The following is a 6,426-nucleotide window of genomic DNA, read 5'->3' as shown; positions in this document are numbered from 1 at the left end:
GATTTCGGACTTCTGACTTCCAGAACTGTAAGATAATAAATTTGTGTTGTGTCTTATTTTGTGTTACGTTTGTAGGAATTTTTTACAGCAGCAATGAATAATTAATACAATGAGGAATCACTGAAGGTCTTCCAGCAGGAGGCCAAGGGGATCTGACTAGAAAGATTACACCAGGCACAGTGTGGAAAATGGGCCAGAGTAAGTGAAAGTGGAAGCAAAGAGACCAGAAATCCCGGTAAGAGATTATGATGAGCTTTGCCCCAGCGCTTTGCAGCAGAACATATTTCTCAGAAAACCAGTACCAAGCAGACCAAAAATGGCAAAGAAAAAGGACCCCGTTAACCTCTTGGGGACATGAAGACTCAGGGAAGCCCCTGCTACTGACCTCCTGTCCCACAATGAGAGCCATGGAGGAGTCTGAGGAGATTGCTGAGATGGCAAGGGCTTGGACAAACCGAGGACCAGCTGGGAATGGCATCTGAAGAAGGTCTGAACAAGATACCACACCCTTGGGGAGGCAGACCCTATTTTATAAAATTGCCCCTTACTCCTCAAATTAATCTCTAAATTTTACAAAACTTATGGAGTTTTTTATTCAGCACTTGAAAACGTAACTCATCAGAAAGAGCAAATGTGTGAGAATAATCAAGAAAAAAATTGAAAGAGAAGGATTATGGGGAAGAGGGAGAATAGTGATATACCTAATCAGAGACCAAAATATAATTAAGCTAAATAATTAAAAGTGTGGTGCTGGCAGGGCAACAGATAAATGGATCAATGGGATGGAAGAGATTTAAGAAATAGACTCATATATGTAATAAGAGGTTAATATTTGGTAAAGGTGGCATTTCTATTGTCTCATGGTGTTGGAACAATTAGCTATGCTTGGAAAAGAAAGCTTAATAGTTATTTCACATCTTCTACAAAAATGCATTGCAGATGAATTAAAGATATTATCATACATATTAATAGCCATAGAAGAAAATATCAATGAACATTTGTGTAAGACTTTGTAAGAATGATATTATGTAACAAATGCTTGACAGATTTGGGGTACAGGAATAGTTTAAATATCATCATAAAAAGATAGCAATAAATCTGAAAGGCAAAATTCTGAAAATAAAATTTGCAATATTTCTTATAATGTAAAAAGAACTTTTCTCACTGTTGTGGCCTCTCTCATTGCGGAGCACAGGCTCCAGATGCGTAGGCTCAGTGGCCATGGCTCACGGGCCCAGCCGCTTCACGGCATGTGGGATCTTCCTGGACCAGGGCACGAACCCGTGTCCCCTGCATTAGCAGGCGGACTCTCAACCACTGCGCCACCAGGGAAGCCCAAAAGAACTTTTTTAACAAGGGAAAGATGAGCAACTCAATAGAAAGATGAGTAAGGAGCATAAATAGGCAATTCATAAAGAAAATTTAAATGGTCAATCAACTTAGGAGACCACATCTCATAAATAACCAAGGAAAAGAAAAACAATCATGAAATGTATTTTTTTGTTGTTTGTTTTGCATAAAAGACTGGCAAAAACTAAAAAGAATTCTCAGAGTTGCAAGGGTGTGGAGAAATGGATAAGCCAGGACCACATTATGACTTGTAGGGGTCTTACACACATTTGCCTTCATGGGTCCCATCTCCATAATAAAATATGAAAAAGCATATTTTATGGCTTCATTAGTATAAAAAATATAATCCAGGCTGGATTCACTGTATATTATATATTCATTATTATTATATTCATTTTTTCTTCTGATTTTAAAAGAAATTAAGAAGTTTTCATGACCCCTAAAACTATTCTGGGCCCTAGGCAATGTGCCTTCTGTGTCCAGTGGCTAAGTCAGCCCTGAGATAACTTCATGGGAGGTGGCAGGTGTGTAAACTTTTTTGGGTGAGTAATTTGGCAGCATCAATCGTTAGACCCAACAGTTACATTTTAAGGAATTTATCCCATAAAAATACTCATACAAGTAGGCAACAATACACGTGTAAGGAAGTTCGTTACATCATTCATTGTTCGTAACTGCAAAAAATTTAAAACAAGCTAAATATCCAACATCAGAGGAATGGGTTATCTCTATCACAGCAGAATTGGAGGATATGCTGAATTGTATGAATTTTTATAATGAGCATTTATTATTTATATTAAAAAGATATTTACATTTTGAAGAGTAAAATAATTATTTCTTTTTTTGATAAAATCTGGGGCCTCCCTGGTGGCGCAGTGGTTGAGAGTCCGCCTGCCGATGCAGGGGATACGGGTTCGTGCCCCGGTCTGGGAGGATCCCATATGCCGCGGAGCGGCTGGGCCCGTGAGCCATGGCCGCTGAGCCTGCGCGTCCGGAGCCTGCGCGTCCGGAGCCTGTGCTCCGCAACGGGGGAGGCCACAACAGTGAGAGGCCCGCATACCGCAAAAAAAAAAAAAAAAAAAAATCTGGACTCCTCTGAGGAAAGCTGTCTTCACACACAGCTGAGAAGGATTAAAAGATGCTCAAGCAACCAAGTTGGTTTCTTCCCCAGCCGTCCTGCAAATCGGAAGGGGGAGAGGCAACAAGATTTTAGAGCGCTCAAAACCAAAACCAAAGAAACAAAAATCAAAGACAGCTGAGTTTTCCTTATAAAACTAGAGTTGGCGGATGCCTGAATCACAAAATGTGGCTTTCACCTGGTCCTCAAAAAGCTTTCCCAGCTCCTAAGCCAGCAGTCGTCTGAAGGACAGGTAGGCACAGGCGAGGGTACCGAGAAGCAAAGTTCTAAGTGACAGTTACAGGAGTGGTAGTTGGAGGATGGGGTGGGCCAGGGACCCCACTGCCTAGGAGAGGGGCTCTGAGTCAAGTCCCTCTGCTGAGCCTCATAATGGTTAGTCACAGCCAATGCACATGGTTCTCAGTCTCAGGGGGGCCTATGCCAGCATCTCCAAACTGACTCCATGTCAGGGAGTGTCCCGAAGCCTTAGCAGAAAGTCTTCCGGAGGACGTGGTGTCCTCCTCACCATGTCATCACCTTCTCTCAAGAAGAGGGAAGACGCTTATGAAACTCCACCAGGGATCCTGCACACTTACTTCAAATAAGTAAGACTCGTTTATGATAAAGTTGGCTTTTTTAAAATAATTTTTTTTAATTTATTTGGTTTTTTTTGGCTACATTGGGTCTTTGTTGCTGCACACGGGCTTTTTCTAGTTGCAGCGAGCGGGGGTACTCTTCGCTGCGGTGCGCGGGCTTCTCATTGTGGCAACTTCTCTTATTGCGGAGCACGGGCTCTAGGCACGGCGTGCGGGCTTCAGTAGTTGTGGCTGACGGGCTCTAGAGCGCAGGCTCAGTAGCTGTGGCTGATGGGCTCTAGAGCGCAGGCTCAGTAGCTGTGGCTCACAGGCTCTAGAGCACAGGCTCAGTAGCTGTGGCTCATGGGCTCTAGAGCGCAGGCTCAGTAGTTGTGGCACACAGCCTTAGTTGCTCCGCAGCATGTGGGATGTTCCCGGACCAGGGCTCGAACCCGTGTCCCCTGCATTGGCAGGCGGAATCTTAACCACTGCGCCACCAGGAACACCCCGGCATTGGTTTTTCTGGTGGATGGTGACGTCGTTGGTGCCCGCCATGTTACAGGGAGATGCCTACTTGGGCTGCAGGCCAGTGAGGAGCCGGGGAGAGCTGATTTGGGCTGCTTGGTGAGAGAAGTCAGACGACGAGGTGGAGGGCAGTGAGGAGGGGAATGGGAGCAGGCACTTGTCCTGAGTGGAGGCTTTTCATTCAGCTGAGAACGGGCTGACTGATATATTAACCCACACATTAGACTGCTAATTAGTACCTGCTTACCAAGTGCAAGGTGTGGGGAGGTAGAAGAAACCCAAAGAGGAAAAAGGCAAACTTCCTTTCCTCAACATGCTCCTAGTCCAGTGAAGGAGACACAGGTAGAAACCTGTACCCTAAGGTGGAAGGAGGGAATAGTCACCGCAAGGAACAGCTACTTAATTTGGGGGAGGGGAGAAAGGACACGTGAGTCCTGGAATGAGGCTTCCTGGAGGAAGTGATGCCTGAGCTGATTCTGGGAAGATGGGTTCGGCCAGGTGTGCCGCGTTGAGAGGAAGCACATTCCCAGCAAAGAGAACACGCTGAGCCAAGGCACGGGCATGGGAACCATGGGGCTCACAGGCAAACTAGAAAGTAGTTCCATTGGGTTACACACAGAAGGTAAGAGTGCAGTGAGAGACGGTGCTGTCATGACGCCCCTCCTGAGGATAAAAGACGAAAAGGCAGGAATACCTGCCCTGACTCTTTCTCCCTTCTTCCAGTTCCATAGGTCTCACTCATTCTCTCTCTGTCCAGTCCACAAGCTCTTTCTCTAGTTTGTCAGTGTTAAGAGGCCACTTGAGTTAATTGCATTTTTTCCAAGATTACAGCTAGGGGAGAGGGGTATAACTAATGACTTGACCAGCCTGGTCAAAAGAAAGCCTCCTCCTGTCTTATCAGCCTCAGAGTTAACATTAAATCAGGCACTGACCAGATGAAAAAGTTGGTTACAACCTCATATGTACTAACTCGCTGACTCCTCACATCAACCTTATGAGGCACGCTCTCTCATCAACCTCATTTGACAGGAGAAGACTCAGTGACCGCGTGCCCCTGAGATATACAGGACAAGAGTGTGAGTGGGCAAGGAACCCTATGCTGCCCATACGCACCAAGACACAAAATGTGGTGAATATCATCTCTTAGAAACTGGCCCTGGGATACATTTTATGCATCTGCCTTTCTTTTTTTCCAAAGAGTTTTAATTACTGAACTATGCAACACCTAAATTATGCAAATTAGACTGCATGCGGACAGTGATAGTCCCCTGGGGAACTCAGCTTTCTTTCCCTTAGTGTGAATGTTAAGACCTTGAGAGGTATTTATTTCTATATTCACAGCTTACACACTCACACACACACATACGCACAGACATACCCCACCAGCAGAATTTTCTTCCACATCCCCATAGGCACGAAATTATCTCTATGTGCTCCAATCGAACCCTTCCTCTGGGTCCACGCTAGGTATCTCTCTCTCCTTATATCAATCTGAGATCTCTCCCTTGGCACCTCAGGGAGCCCTGGCCTGGCCAATTGTGGCTCCTGCTCTTCCTGAGGCACCCAGGAAGGAGCAGGTATTGGGTCAGAGCCTTCACTGACAGTGCCTTCCTGAATCCTTTTCTCCTACCCATTTCTCTCACCTCCCAACACCCCACCTTCCCCTGCCCCAGTCACCATCTCTGCCACATAGTCCTATTTATCCTTACAGCACACTGCTCTATTCTATTAACACTTACTACATCTGCACAGGAGTTTTGTGATACTATAGCTTTGCTGCTTGTAGGGGAAGCCCCATGTATTGACTGAGAACTATGTGCCAAGCATGATAATTGATCAAATCTTTATGCAGCACTGAGGTGGGCAATTGTTGATTTACAGACAAGGGACTGAGCTGCAGGGAGGAGGTCTGCTTGCCAGTCCTTGAACTAGGTAGGTACTGTCCACTGTGCCCCAGGACTCTGGCTAGGAGGAGGATATTTAGGACCAAGAAACTGCCTATTTCCTTATTTTCCATTTGATACTTTCTCCTGTTTTTATTGTTTTTTAAAAATAGAAGTAACACGTAATGTGTTAAAAAAATATTTCAAATGATAAAAAAGGGTGCAAAAAGAAAAGTGAAAGTCTCTCTCCCTCACCACTTCTGTTAGCATCAATTGTCAACAGATTTTTTGTCTAAATAACTAAAAAAAGTACACACCACACTCACATAGATTTTTAATTTACACACAGTGATCATGTTCTATACACTGTTCTATAAATTGCTTTTTTCCCTCCTAATTATGTCTGAGATCTTTTCATATCAGCAAGTAGAAGAGCTTCGAATGGTTTCCTGTCTCACTCAGAGTAAAATCCAAAGTCCTTACTTTGGCTGACATGACCTTGATGCAAAAGCCTAATAAAGATATTACAAGAAAGGAAAATTATAAGCCTATCTCACTGTCATTTTTAAGATACAAAAATCTTAAAATATTAATAAAGCAAATCCAGCAATATGTGAAAAGAATAGTATATGATGACCAAGTTGGATTCATTCCAGGAGTGGCAATATTAATTTAACATTCAGAAATCTATCTGTGTAGTCCACACATTAATAGATAAAGAAGAAAAAGCATTATGATTGTCTCATACAGAAAACTATTCGATAAAATTCTACACATTCATGATAAAAATAGGAATAGAAGGGACCTTCCTTACCCTGACAAAGGGAATCTACAAAATCTACAGTGTTAGAAATCAGTATAGTGGTTATCTCTGGATAAAGAGCAAGTGAGGGGCTTTTGTGGTAGTAATGTTCTATTTCTTGATTTGGTTGCCTGAGTGCGGTGACTTCATGATAATCAACCTGTACACAGATGC

Source organism: Mesoplodon densirostris, chromosome 9, assembly GCF_025265405.1.
Source record: "Mesoplodon densirostris isolate mMesDen1 chromosome 9, mMesDen1 primary haplotype, whole genome shotgun sequence".
Lineage (NCBI taxonomy): Eukaryota > Metazoa > Chordata > Mammalia > Artiodactyla > Ziphiidae > Mesoplodon > Mesoplodon densirostris.
This window is presented reverse-complemented; position numbering follows the sequence as displayed.